Genomic DNA, 15,000 nt, shown 5'->3' with positions numbered 1-15,000 from the left:
CCAGTTTTCACTTTCGTCGTTTCCACCAATCAGCTGTATTCCCTCCTCCCTCAGGGCCTTCACCCACATTGCTACCACTTCTGCCTGGAAGTTGCTTTTCTCCCCACCCCACCCTCATTTCTTTCCACTCACCCTTCCTGTCTTGGCTGACATTCTGTTATTTTAGCCCTCCCCATCTCTCTGGCTTGGTTAAAAGCTCTGTTCTGTGTTCCCCATCACTCTTAGTCATCCAGTATCTATGAAGCAATTGTAACATGTCCAGCCCTGAGGATGGAGACAAGGACAAACAAAACAGAGTAGTCCCTGCTCTCAGGAAGCCCCCAGTCTAGCTGGGGAACAGAGACATTAGATTTGTCTTCTCAGTCAGGCAGAAGCTGTCTGTGGCAATGTCTAGAGCTCTCAAGGATCTCAAGGCCAAGCAGCAGGAAATGATGAGGAACAAGGAGAGGGAGAGAAATGCAGGAGCCCAAACACTCAAGGGAGTGGAAGCTTCAGGCTGGAGAGAAACCTGTTCCACGTCCACCTTGGCAGTGCCATCACTGCACACCGTGGGCACATGCAGGGACTCCACGCCCTGCCAGGGGTGTGTCTCCTGTGTGTGCTTAGTAATGTCTAATTCTTTTCGATCCTATGTAATGTTGTTGGCCAGGCTCCTCTGTCCGTGGGATTCTCCAGGCAAGAATACTGGAGTGGGTTGCCATTTCCTCCTCCAGGGGATCTTCCTGACCCAGGGATTGAACCTATGTCTCCTTGCTTTGGCAGGTGGGTTCTTTACCACTGAGCTGCCTGGGAAGCCCTTGGATGTGGCTCACACATGCTGGAGAGGAGATATGTGAACACTGATGACCCGTATTCTGCTAGCTTTCATGTGGAGGCACGGCCTCAGCCTTCCCTAAGCCCCCTCCCCAGTTTTTCCAGAGAACTTGCAGGGCACATCTGCTGTAGCGTGAGACCTCTCTATGGACTTCCTCTGCAGCCTTCTTGCTGGTACCCATGGCTACTGTGTCCCTCACTGATGCCACCTTTCCTTTCGTGAAAGCTGCTGGTGCCCTCACTGTGGCTGCCAATTAAGTATCTTTAGTCAGAGTCTTGATCCCAGTTAAGACATAATAATTAAGAATAAATACAGTTGGGACTTCCTTAGTGGTCCAGTGGCTAAGACTCCATACTCCCAATGCAGGGGGCCTGGGTTGAATCCCTGATCAGGGAACTAGATTCTGTGTGCCACAACTTAAGACCTAGCAGAGCCAAATTAGTAAATGGTAAATAAAAAGAATAAATACAGTTGACCTTGAACAACATGGGTTTGAACTGTGTGGGGCCACTTACACAATAAATTTTTTTTTTTGATAAATACATACTACAGTAGTAAGGCTGAGCACTGAAGAGTTGATGCTCTCAAACTGCAGTGCTGGAGGAGACCCTTGAGAGTCCCTTGGACAGCCAGGAGATCAAACAAGTCAATCCTAAAGGAAATCAACCCTGGATATTCACTGGAAGGACTGATGCTGAAGCTGAAGCTCCAATACTTTGGCCACCTGATGTGAAGAGTCAACTCATTGGAAAAGACCCTGATGTTGGGAAAGACTGAGGGCAAGAGGAGAAAGGGACGACAGAGGATGAGATGGTTGGATGGCATCTCTGACTTGATGGACATGAGTTTGAGTAAGCTCCGGGAGTTGGTGATGGACAAGGAGGCCTGGTGTGCTGCCATACATGGGGTCACAAAGAGTCGGACACGTCTTAGTAACTGAACAACGAAACAATACAGTCTTGGCTGATTGAATCTACAGATGTGGAACCATGTATCTGGAGTTCAGTTCAGTTCAATTGCTCAGTCGTGTCCGACTCTTTGCGACTCCAGGAATCGCAGCATGCGAGGCCTCCCTGTCCATCACCAACTCCCGGAGTTTACCCAAACCCATGTCCATCGAGTCAGTGATGCCATCCAGCCATCTCATCCTCTGTCATCCCCTTCTCTTCCTGCCCCTAATCCTTCCCAGCGTTAGGGTCTTTTCCAGTGAGTCAACTCTTCGTATGAGGTGGCCAAAGTATTGGAGTTTCAGCTTCCACATCAGTCCTTCCAATGAACACCCAGGACTGATCTCCTTTAGGATGGACTGGTTGGATCTCCTTGCAGTCCAAGGGACTCTCAAGAGTCTTCTCCAACACCACAGATCAAAAGCATCAATTCTTCGGCACTCACCTCTCTTCACCGTCCAACTCTCACATCCATACATGACCACTGGAAAAACCATAGCCTTGACTAGACGGACCTTTGTTGGCAAAGTAATGTCTCTGCTTTTCAATATTCTGTCTAGGTTGGCCATAACCTTCCTTCCAAGGAGTAAGTGTCTTTTAATTTCATGGCTCCAGTCACCATCAGCAGTGATTTTGGAGCCCCCCAAAAATAAAGTCTGACACTCTTTCCACTGTTTCCCCATCTATTTCCCATGAAGTGATGGGACCAGATGCCATGATCTTAGTTTCCTGAACGTTGAGCTTTAAGCCAACTTTTTCACTCTCCTCTTTCACTTTCATCAAGAGGCTCTTTATTTCTTCCCTTTCTGCCATAAGGGTGGTGTCATCTGCGTATCTGAGCTTATTGATATCTCTCCCGGCAATCTTGATTCCAGCTTGTGTTTCTTCCAGCCCAGCGTTTCTCATGATGTACTCTGCATATAAATTAAATAGGCAGGGTGACAATATACAGCCTTGAGGTGCTCCTTTTCCTATTTGGAACCAGTCTGTTGTTCCATGTCCAGTTCTAACTGTTGCTTCCTGACCTGTATACAGGTTTCTCAAGAGACAGGTCAGATGGTCTGGTTTTCGCACCTCTTTCAGAATTTTCCACAGTTTATTGTGATCCACACAGTCAAAGGCTTTGGCATAGTCAATAAAGCAGAAATAGATGTTTTTCTGGAACTCTCTTGCTTTTTCGACGATCTAGCGGATGTTGGGAATTTGTCTCTGATTCCTCTGCCTTTTCTAAAACCATCTTGAACATCTGGAAGTTCACGGTTCACGTATTGCTGAAGCCTGGCTTGGAGAATTTTGAGCATTACTTTACCAGCGTGTGAGATGAGTGCAATTGTGCGGTAGTTTGAGCATTCTTTGGCATTGCCTTTCTTTGGGATTGGAATGAAAACTGACCTTTTCCAGTCCTGTGGCCACTGCTGAGTTTTCCAGATTTGCTGGCATATCGAGTGCAGCACTTTCACAGCATCATCTTTGAGGATTTGAAATAGCGCAACTGGAATTCCATCACCTCCACTAGCTTTGTTCATAGTGATGCTTTCTAAGGCCCACTCGACTTCACATTCCAGGATGTCTGGCTCTAGGTGAGTGATCACACCATCGTGATTATCTGGGTCGTGAAGATCTTTTTTGTACAGTTCTTCTGTGTATCTGGAGGGCTTCCTGTAAAGTTATAGGCAGATTTTCAATTGCACGTGGGTGGGCTCCCCCTTCCCCTCCTCCTCCCCAGCCCCCATGTTGTTCAAGGCTCAACTTAATGAGCTTTTAAGCCACAGCTCACCTGAGATGTAATGTTATCTACTCAATCGTCTCATCAATCTCAGGAAGAATGGTGGGTGTTGGGATCATGCTTAGGATGGAGGACACGCTGTCTGTCTTCTCTTGATAACTTGTGTAAAGTACGATGGGTGTTGCTCTCTGTATGGTCAGTGGCTGCTCCAGTTGGCTGCTCCTTGACACAAATCTTGAAGTTTCAGTCAAGACCCTCAAAATCCCCAACTCCCAGCCACCAGGAGAGGAGCAGAGCGTGCAGTGCCTGTCCCAGACTATAGAGGTGTGCAGGCCAAAATAACCTAGGGCTCCCAGAAGTCTGAGCCCCCTGGAGAGGGTCATGGCCTTATCTGGATTTGTTCTTTGGACGTCATCTCCCAGGAATCACCTCTGATCTCTCTGTTCCCACCTTTAAACCAAGTGAGATGTCCCTGAAGGACATGCTCCCAGCCGCCTATTTCTTCCATCACAGGACACGTTGTGTAGTGTGGATTTTAGGCCCACTTGGACAGAAACAGTTTCTTCTCCATCAGTGTTTTCAGAGCTTTGCACGCCCCGCAGTGATGATCTGCTGAGGGCCTTATCATACCGGCATCCTGTGGGCCTGCCCGGGTTGCCATGTACCCGTGGGCAGGCTGCACGCAGCTCAACTCTGGATGCACCTTTCATATCGACTATGATATGATGGCAACCCCTCTAGTCAGGCATTGCACCTGTCACACAGTCACACCTGGCAGCCCCAGGCTCATGCAGTCTCCTCTCTGAATTTTGACCTCAATAGGTAATATTGCTTTGCAAAGTCTGAATGAGAGAAAATAGTTTTCAGGGCCCCTGTGTTTACTGGTGGAGAACGAATTGGCAACCTACTCCAGTACTCTTGCCTGGGAAATCCCATGGACAGAGGAGACTAGCGGGCTACAGTCCATGGGGTCACAAGGAGTCGGACATGACTCGGAGACTAAATAACAACAACAGCATGGTTTCTTGAATTACTCCTTAAACCCATGCATGTTATATAAACACTAATTTGACATTGCAAATATGACCCAAAACGCTGACATATGTCTCCCCAAATAGTGGGGTTCTTCCCTTTAGTTCTGAGGGCTAGTGTCACGCTCCGGGGATGATATTTTCTCATCCTGATCAGCCCCATACCCCTTCTCTGAGCACTGGTCCTGCCCTCGTCTCTTACCAGAGGCCCCACCCATTACTTAAAATGAATTACTTAGCATTTTAACATTTACTCTTTGTGCATATTATAGAGAAAGAAAACAATTGTGATTACTATAATTCTGTGTCTCTGAGGTTGCCTCCCTATTTTGCTCTCTGCAAACCTCAAATTTGCTAATCCCTGGGCTGTGGCAACACCTGCCTTCTTAATGTCAGCCCGCTTCAGTTTTCCCTGTGTGTCATGGTTCCTAATTCTGCTGTGACGTCGTTGGTTTTTGTTTGTTTTTACTCACCCATGACATTTTGTTTCTGTCAGAATCAGCTGTACTTGTACTTTGAGGTAGCAGTGGAGACAGTCAGTCCAAAAGTTTTGGGGACAGTTGGTTGTAGAATAAAACAGTGATGATACAGAGGCCCAGAGATGTTCATTTTCTAAGCTTGCAAAGAAATCCTCAGAAGGCTCTAAGGAGCTGAGGTCTCCTCCCAGGTGTTCTTCCTTCCACGTCCTCACAAGACATTGCTGTTCCTGCTCCAAGCCCGGTGAACCAGCCAGCCCGGCTCCCAGAGTGTGCCCAGCTTGGGGACGGGGGCAGGGCCAGAAGAGCACTTGGCCAGCTGAGGAAGGGAGACCGTTCCGGGCAAAGGGCCAGCAGCAGCCACCTTCCTCCTTGGTGGGGTACTGGGAGGCCCCAAGAGCTGTGGGGGCACAGAAGCCCCCACCCCCACCTTGCCCAAGGAAGCCTGAGAGCTGATGGGGTTTCCACCTGCCGTTATTTGGAAGAGCAGAAATGGAACATGTGATGTTGCTCACATTTTTTTTTTAATTAATTTATTTTAATTGAAGGCTAATTACTTTACAATATTGTAGTGGTTTTTGCCATACATTGACATGAATCAGTCATGGGTGTACATATGTTCCCATCCTGAGCCCACACTTGAATGTGTGCTGACCAAGTCCAGCTGCCCTGGCCTCCATCTTGCTCATCTCAGGGTTCCTGGAGCCCCGCCACCCCACTTCACCCCACCTCCTGCCATGGCCGCTCTGAATCTATCCCTGAATCTGAGTGCAGAATGGCTCCTGACCTCTCACCTTAGCCCTTGGCACGTTCACCTTTGCAACTCTGATCCCATTGTGGGGCAGTTTCTGAAATGATCCATTTGATCCCCCACCTACTTGCGCTAAGGATCTGAACTTTTTGTAAGGATTGGGAATCGTCTGTGTGAATGGAGCATCTGAACGTTTGTGTGCCACTCTAAGACAAGGAACTTCTTGTGAGTTGGAGCTGGTGTGTAAGGCGTTTGCCCTGTACTGAATGGCCCTGTACCAATACTCACTTGGAGTGCTCGCCTTCTGTTTTTCACTTCTGCCATTAAAGAGTTGGCTTTAGATTTTTCTCCTAGCACATCCATATGCTTAGCAGATTGTCTCTTTTTAATATGCTGTGGACTAAAGTGACAGATCCCCAAAGGTGTTAGAAGTATGTCTAAAATCATCACAGATGCCCGTGCGTGAGGCCTTGGGTGAGCATTCATGGGCCAGGGCATGTGCTTCGGTGTATGCACTTTGGAGATTTCGTTTGGTGAATCAAGGACTTTCTTTTTTTAAGTCTTGTAACTTTTTTTGACTTCATCTCTAAAATGAATTAGCCAATCTTTTTTATCTGAGTTTTCAGAGATTAAAATAAAAATAAACATTTTTATTAAAGCATAACTCACATACCAAAATTATTCAGATCATAAGTGTACAGCAAGATGAATTTTGGCAATCTGGTTCAAGAAGTAGAGCATCATCAGTGCCTTAAAAGCCCTCTGTTTTATGCCCATTGCCAACCCCTTCTATTCCCCACTACTCAAAATTTCAGTCATGCAGCTGTGCTTCATTTTCATTGCTGTATACTTTTCCATTGCGAGAGTATACCACAATGTGTTCATCCTTCTGCTGGGCATTTAGGTGGTTTCCAAGGTTTTGGGGTTCTGTTGGATTACCCTGCTATGAACACTGTGCACATCTTTTGATGCACTCATGCACACATTTCTGTTGGTAATACCAAGAATGGAATTGCTAGGTCATAGGCTAATAATAGGCTTAATAAATCTCGCCAATAGTTTTGGTAAGTGATTGTACCAATTTACCTTCCCACTAGCAGCAAATTAGAGTTTCAATTACTCCAAATGATCAAGGAACTTTTCATTGAATTTTACAATAAGTTACTGCGTTTGCCAAATAAATGCCCCTAGTAAGACGAGAGGCAGTGGAGTGTGGCAGAAATCATGATAAAGGGAAACCTCAAGCAAAGCGTGAAATCATTCTGGACCATGAAGTCCTCATTTCTGAAGTAGAGCTAATCTCTAAGATCACTTTCATCTTTAACTCTCTTGGCTCATTTTCTGATTCTCGTAAGAAGTGCTTCCTTTGCTATATAGTTTCTGGCATGGTGGACACTAAGCAACAGATGTATACGTGTGGGCCATCGGTGTCTGGCTTCAAGTGCAGAGGCTCACCTGGAGCAAGGATGCTGACTGCTGAAGGGCTTAGGAAGAGTGGGTGAAAGAAATTTGCAAGAAGAGTTTTTGGGTCCAGAGTGGCGTTATGTTCAAGGCAGCAAGTCTGAGCTACCAGAATAAATGGTCCGAGTCCAAAAGGTGCCAAGGAGGAGGCAATGATTGAGCCATTGCAGGCAAGTCACCTCACTGCTTGGCCACACAAACCCACCTCCTCTGTGCCCAGCCAGACAAGGCAGGTGGCTGCCCGCCTTCTGCTTCAACGCTCCACTGCATCAAACTCTGGGCTTAGTCTTTGGCTTGATGGAGCCTTTGGCTGTGCTCAGACCCCAGCTGCAAAAGAGACTTGGAAAATTAGGACCTGGCATTTTCAGCTTCTGTAGAGGGAAGGGGGCCCTAAACCTGAGTGGTACTACTAGGATGTTGTTACTGATGATAACAAGAGCTGGAGCGATGATCAGTTGTCATCCTTCCTGGATTTTTTTTTTTAATCACAACTAAAGAGGATTAAGACACTCTTTTATTCCTCATTGTTTTCTAAAGTTAAAGCTTCAGGATCTGCACCTTAGATCCACTCCACAACTGCCACATGTTCAGAAGTGACACAGCTTCTCAAAACCATGCAAGGTATGTAGGAGGACTGGCTGAGCCAAGTGGTGGCCGAATCAAGGCCCTACAGCTCCCCACTGTCAGAAGAAGCTGTCTAACAGGACAAGTGTTTGTTCCCAGACCTGGAGCTCTGTAATTCACAATTCCTCAATTAAAAGTTTGTTTCCTTCCAGTAGTCATGTACAGATATGAGAGTTGGACCATAAAGAAGGCTGAGTGCCAAAGAATTGGTGCTTTTGAACTGTGGTGTTGGAGAAAACTCTTGAGAGTTCCTTGGACTGCAAGATCAAACCCGTCAACCCTAAAGGAAATCAGTCCTGAATATTCATTGGAAGGACTGATGCTGAAGCTGAAACTCCAATACTTTGGCCACCTGATGCAAAGAGCTAACTCATTGGAAAAGACCCTGATGCTGGGAAAGATTGAGGGCAGTGGGAGAAGGGGACGACAGAGGATGCGATGGTTGGATGGCATCACTGACTCAATGGACATGAGTTTGAGCAAGCTTTGGGAGAAGGTGAACGACAGGGAAGCCTGGTGTGCTGCAGTCCATGGGGTCACAAAGAGTCAGACAGGACTTAACAAACCAACTCCTTCACACAAGGACTTAATCAGGTACTCATTCTGAGAGCGATGGAGATCTGCTTTCTTCCCATTGGGCCCAGATGCACAGCTGCAAACTGACAAAAGCACACATGCCAGTATCTCCCTCCTTAGCCCCCAGCCCAGCCCTCCCAGCCACTCTCCTGTGGCTGGGCAGACCTGTAGCAGGAGGGAAAGGGGCAGGGCACAACTTTTGAAAGAATGACATAGCCCAAGGACACAACATAAACTGATTAGAATCAAATGTGGCCACAATTCTGACAAGACTAGACCTTGATCTTGAATCAGCAAGTGAAATGACAGACCCAGAGGTCCCATGACAGTTCCAAGGCACTCTTTAAAGTCCAAGCAGTGGGTGGTGGCCCAAATCTTGGAAATCTCTGCCCTTTCCCCAAAATAGTTGGAATAGTCCTCCCACTCATTAGCATGTGAAATTACCCAGCCTATAAAAACTAACCTTGCCACATTTCACGGCCACAGTCACCCTCTGTGATGGCTCACACTGTGTCTGTGGAGTGCGCTTCTCTCTGTATCTGAATAAATCCACTTTTTACCTGTCACTTTGTCTATCACTGAATTATTTTTTCAATGAGACATCAAGAACCTGAGCTTCATCAGGTCCTGAAACCAGGTATGGTGGATTTTGGCTGGGTTTGAGTCCCAGCCACGTGGGTTCAAGTCCCAAGCAGGGTTTTGGCTGGGTTTGAGTCCCAGTCATGTGGGTTCGAGTCCCAAACTGGTTTTAGGCTGGCTTTAAGTCCCAGTCTGTGGCGTGCTGCAGTCCATTGGATTGCAGAGTCGGACACAACTGAATGACTGAACTGACTCACTGTGGCAAACTGTTTCAGACTGGCTTGCTTTTGTATCGCCTAGTCCGCCTCACCCTACCAATAACAGCTGTGAACTAGCCACATCTGTCCATCCTCTCCGCATCCTCACCCTTCCCCCACTCCTGGTGCTTCCTCTGGCAAGGTGGCCTCATCCTCTCCTGAGGTCTCCCCCCACCCCTGCTGCAGGGCAGGCAGGCAGGCAGGCAACTCAGTCTGAGAGGAGGAGACTCTGGTGCAGAAGACTAAGAGACTGTGACCTAAAATACCTCCTGGGCAGGAGCCCGGCCCTAGCCCTCCCCAGGCTCCTGGTGAGTCACATTAGGCGCCGCCTTTGTCCTGGGCTCTTTTAAAAGACATACTCCCAAAAGAGGTCAAGTGTTGAGTCATCGCCCCTGGTGTCCCACTGTGGATTATTTTCATCAGATTACTTTCCTTTGAATTAGGAGGAGCCTCTAGAGGTGGGCTTCCCTTGTGGTTCAGATGGTAAAGAATCTGCCTGCAATGCAGGAGGCCCAGATTTGATCCCTCGAGTTGGGAAGATCCCTTGGAGAAGGAAATGGCAATCCACTCCAGTATTCTTGCCTAAAGAATTACATGGACAGAGGAGCCTGGTGGGCTACAGTCTTTGGGGTCTCAAAGAGTCGGACATGACTGAGTGACTACGCTTTCACCTCACTCTTTAGGGGTGAAGGGAGCTTCTGAAGGTCAGCAAAGGGAGTCAAGCAGTAAGGAGGAGAACCCCTAAACAAATCTGATCCAGGGCTCTGGAGCCCCCTCCTCTCTTCCCACTGGCCTTCAGGCCCCACCCCACCCCCCAGGAGAAGAGGCCCAGCCCAGCTCAGTGCCCCAGCGCGGCTCCTGTCTGGCTCTGTCCTGCTACAGCTTAGGCGAGGGCCCACACCTCTAGCCCCAGCCCCTCCTTCTCTACACTTTGCTCCTCAAATCCCAACCCCCCACATGTACCTGCCTGCATTCTTAGCAGATCACGTAGTTCCCCAGCACTCAGCATGAATGTAGCAAAAACAGACACTGGAATGGCCCTTTGCGGTTTACTTTTACATACTTAGTCCATGTAGTCTTCATGATAGATCTGCAGGGGAGTGCTAATATACCCATTCCATCCCTTAGAAAACTGAAGTTCCAAGAGAATGAAAAATGGGATAGGGGAAGGGGGCCAGCTACATAGTGGTCAAGCTGGCTTGAGTGAACATCTTATCCAGTCATGTGCTGGAGGACATTAGAGGCGTTCCCGGAGGACCTGGGGCCCTGCCCAGTGTCAGGCCTGAGCCAGTCAAGTTTTTAATTTTTTTTTTTTTTTTTTTGCTTATTGCACAGATCAGAATCTCCAGTGCAATACTGAACAGAAGGGATGCGAACAGACATCCTTGTCTCATTCCTGATCACAGAGGGAAACTGTCTTTGATCATGAAGTCTGAAGTTTGCTGTGGGGTATTTATCAGTTGAGGAAGTTACCTCCTATTCCTGGTACACTGAGAGTTTTTAATCAGGAATGGGAGTAGGATTTTATTAAATGCTTTTTATGTATCTATTATGGTCATCATACCCTGGAGGAGGAAATGGCAACCCACTCCAGTATCCTTGCCTGAAGAATTCTGTGGACAAAGGAGCCTGGCGGGCTGCAGTCCATGGAGTCGCAAAGAGTTGGATACGACTGAGCACACACGCACAACACAACACAAGGTCATCATACAGTTTTTCTTCTAGTCTGTTAATATGAGGAATTAGATTGAGTACTTTTTGAATGTTAAGCCAATCTTGAATTCCTGGATTAAATCCCACTTGGTGGGAATGTATTATCCTTTTAGTATATTGTTGGATTTGATTTGCTGAAATTTTGTTAAGAAGTTTTGCATCTGTGTTCATAGTTCGTCTCTACTTTCTTTTCTCGTCATGTCTTTGCCTGGTTTTGGTATTAGGGTAACACCGACCTCAGATTGGATTTAAATGTATTCCCTCCGCTTCGATTTTCTGGAAGACTTTGTGTATTATTTATTCCTTAAATGTTTCATTGAATTCACCAGTGAAACTGTCTGTGGCTATTTTGAGGCTTTGGGGTGGTGATTTAAAAAAAAAAAAAATAACAATACAGAAAATGTTGACAACAGGCAATCCCGGTTGCTAATGTTGGCGTCAGCATCTTCACCGACAGCAGACAATATCCTTTTTGTTTATCATCCCTGCCAGCTCCCAGGAAGATTGAAACTGACATCTGAATGATGCTCTAATGGTACTTTATGGGGCTGAAGTCACCAAGAGCCTCTTTCTGATTTGACCCAGACATTGCACAAAGCAATGACTTCTGAGAATTAGTACTAACTCTTCCAGACGCTGACCCCCAGCCCCCTATACAGGACCTCCAGCCAGGCCTGAGCCCTGCATGCAGCTGGTTCGCACACCTTCCTCTGTGGCCTCGCTGCCCCCACCCCTCAAGCACTACATTCTCTCTGTCACATCGTGCAGATTCTTTCCATCCTTCCAGGCCCAGCTGGCATCTGTCTTGCTTTCCCTGAGAATCTGTCAACACCACCCGAGGCTGCCTGAATTCCTGCCACCCTGACAGCCAGAGCTACACAGCTGAGCCCTTTGTGAAATTCTGCCTTGTGTTATCTTCTCATGATTTTTCTATATGTTTCTCTCTAACTATATTATAAACTACTTATCTTATATTGCCTCAAGCACCTGCTGGAAGGTTGATTTAGGGCTAGTCATCCTAGTAAATGGCATACGAATTTCTTACTTCACAGTGTCTGCTCATCCAGCATTGATTCTACCAGGAGACAAATACGAGGGAAAACATCTTTTCATGTACAACTTGCTCTCATAAATGAATGCACGCGTTCTATGTCGGTTCTGCGTATCTCCTAAACACTGCCGGGTTTTCCTGTTGGCAAAATGGCGGGCTTGATTTTTTACTCTAAAAGCATAGATGACTGAAGTTAGTATCTCTTAATATCTGAAGCCTGTCTGCCTCCTTTTCATTATACTCTACCATGAGGTGGAGAGAGCAAGTTTCATGCTCATATTTTACAAGCCCTGGCCCTGTCCTGCCCCCTCTGTGCTTGGCCTCGGCTCTCACTCCTTGGGCCCAACCCTGTACTGTTCCATGCCCCAGGCCTCACATCGTGCCCTTGACCTGGAAATCCACTGGAGTCTAATTCAGACATAGCCTCACACGAAAACTATCCACTCCCGTCCCCAAGCTGAATTAATTACTAGAATGTAAATTTCCAAAACCACCTTTTTATTTGCTTCATCACATTTTATTTTTTAAAATCTTTAGAACTCATTAATCAAAGCTCATTAATAAAATATGCCTTCATTTCAAAAATAAATAGTAAAGCTGATAGTCATTCCCATCATTGGAGAGTTTGTCAGCATTTCCAAGGGCAGAGAACTTTGATTCTGATGGCCCAAACCCAAGCTATTAGCAATTGTTAAAATAAACACGTTTACCACCAAAACCCAGGAAGTCTCTAAATACCGTCTTGTCTCGCTGTTTTCCAGTTCCCCATTCTTCTGATCCTCGTTTCTCTGGGTATACAGTCTCAAGTGTCTCTTTGTTTCTGCTCGTGGTTCTGCCTTGGCCCGGGGCTCCTGACTATTTATTTTCTCTTCCCTTTTCTTGCCTTTCTTTGTCGCCTTCCTCATTCTTTTATTGTTGCCGTAACTTGGGCTGACTGGACATTAGGTCCCACCAGTTCTTGGCAATCAGGAGTCAGAAAGGACAGTGACTCTCAGAAACTTCCTTAACCACAGAGCCCAGCCCTGTATCGTGTAGACACTGCATTTTCACTTCTCGTCCCAGAGGGATCAAGCACAACTGTGTGTCTGTGTATTACTCCCTTCTTACCTAATCCCTGGAGACCAACTGTCAGCCTAAGACTGGATAATATACAGCAGGTGCCCTGAACCCCGGATCCTAAGTGTCAGAGCTAATGAGTTCATACACCCACCCCCAACTTCAGGGGGTACCAGGTCATACTGCTAGTTAACTGACATTGTGTTGATGTGAATTTTTTGTGATTATATTTTTGACCAACTCAATGGCCATGAGTTTGGGCAAACTCCGGGAGATAGTGAAGGACAGGGAAGCCTGGCGTGCTGCTGTCCATGGGGTTGCAGAGTCAGACACAACTTAGCGACTGAACAGCAACAAGATCAAAATCTGGTTTGAGATAAAATAACACTTTAGCCTTAGAAGTCCAACATTGAAGTTTTTGCAACTTCAGCTCACCAGCCACTCAGGTTGTTTTTTCAGTTTTTCTCCAGATGTTACCCCCTTTATATGTTAATCCCAAATAGGTGCATCTGAAATTGGAAAACACACCCTCGTAGGACTGATGATCTTCCAAGTCTGTCTTCTACTCTTCTTCCTCCTGCCTTCTGCCGATGTGCCTGACCCAGATCAAGGGTTCTCTCTCTAGCCCTCTCATGCCCAGGTGAGTTTAGCCAACGGGGATCCTGAGCAGGAGGTAGGTGGGGAGAGTGATGTTGGGTATTTATTCCCTTAGCTCCTTCAGGGCAAGGTCATAACTCTCAACTAGAGGACCCAGTGTTGTGGAATCCAGAGTCACAAAACACACCTTGAAGGACACTCAGGACAGTGGAGTACAATTTATTATGCCAGCGGATCCAAAGGGAATCAGTTCCCAACAAGGACCCTGATGTTTCTGAGAGGCCCAGTTTTATACCCCCCACTACATGACTGGTTACATGTTAGCAACCTCTTTGTTGTATATGATTGAGTTTTACAAGTAGGTGCTAGGAGAACAAACAATTAAGGTTAAAGATGGGGAAAAATGATTATACATCGAGGGGGGATGTCTCCATGGTTAATCTAACATGGGCAGCCTGACCTCAACTGCAATCTGTTTGTCATCTGCAGGGAGGGAAGTCTCCAGGAGACTTGGTTTTCACTAGCAATGGTTTCCTCACTCTTGGGCAGGGTTCAGGCCCAGTTCACATCCTGTCTTTAAGATGGATGACAGGCTTCAAGATGGAGTCTCTCCTGCTTTCCTCACACTGGCCCCAACACCAGGTCCCCTCAAGGAAGCCTGCTCTGTGAGGCTTTCTCCTTCAGAAACAGCCCCTGGAACTGTGTTCTCCCTTCTGATTTCCTGACACCCAACCACTCCTCTCTAAACTCTTCCTTTATTGAATCCTTCATGAAAGTGAAAGTGAAAGTCGCTAAGTCATGTCTGACTCTTCGCGACCCAATGGACTATACAGTCCATGGAATTCCCCAGGCCAGAATACTGATGGGTAGCCTTTCCCTTCTCCAGGGGATCTTCCCAACCCAAGAATCGAACTGGGGTCTTCTGCACTGCAGGTGGATTCTTTACCAACTGAGCTACGAGGGAAGACCTTTTTCATGAGTTTTTCGTAACTCAAGTGTGCCACTGATTTCCTGCGGAAAGACTTGGAAAAGTGTTTGAAATCCTCATTCAGAGATAATGGCTGGTTGACAATATCATACCACATTTGGATGCAGACACCTAGATATAATCTCATATCCAAGGAAAGTGACAGACTCAAATGAGAGCCTGGGTGAGAAAACTTTTGATTTCACTCAAGAAAGTTGCATCTCAAATACAGCATTTCTTTAGTGCAGCCATCCTGTAATGACCATAACTCAGGGCTCCATCACTGCAAATCCTGTGTTGGAACTGATAAACATCTTAGATAGCAAAATTACTAGGAAAAAGTAAACAGCATAAACGTTGTTTTAAAATGTGTT

Source organism: Giraffa tippelskirchi, chromosome 14, assembly GCF_054371585.1.
Source record: "Giraffa tippelskirchi isolate mGirTip1 chromosome 14, T2T-mGirTip1v1.2.pri, whole genome shotgun sequence".
Taxonomy (NCBI): Eukaryota; Metazoa; Chordata; class Mammalia; order Artiodactyla; family Giraffidae; genus Giraffa; species Giraffa tippelskirchi.
The sequence above is the reverse complement of the archived record's forward strand: the minus strand, read 5'-3'. Positions refer to the sequence as shown.